Below are 423 nucleotides of genomic sequence, written 5' to 3'. Positions count from 1 at the left end.
ACTTTTTCAATAGGAACAAAACATAAGATGCATTTGAGACATGAGAGAAATTTGTTTACAGCTTCAAACATGGGTGGGTGTGGGTGTAGATACGGTAGATGTGTGCTTGTGTGTTGATTGTTCAGCGTTGAGAAATTCTGTGCCTGGTTGGCCTAACATTGGAGTGTGGTTATGTCACTGATGCATACACGGGGGTCGGAAACAAACGATCCAGCAGACACTGCCAGAGACTGAGTGGAACAGGGAAAAAGCCTCTCTGCAAAACGCTTGTGATTTTCCTATTGGTTGTTGTTACTATCTGACACACTTGAGTGTACTGTTAAGTTGTCTGTAGCTAGTGCTGCTGCTACTACTATAAATCCAGTGTCTTGAACTCAAAAATCGATGTAATCACTTAAAAAGTACTCTGCATTGCTTTTCCTG

This window comes from Microchirus variegatus (genome assembly GCF_963457635.1).
Source record: "Microchirus variegatus genome assembly, chromosome: 1".
In the NCBI taxonomy this organism is placed as follows: domain Eukaryota; kingdom Metazoa; phylum Chordata; class Actinopteri; order Pleuronectiformes; family Soleidae; genus Microchirus; species Microchirus variegatus.
Note: the sequence above shows the minus strand (reverse complement) of the source record.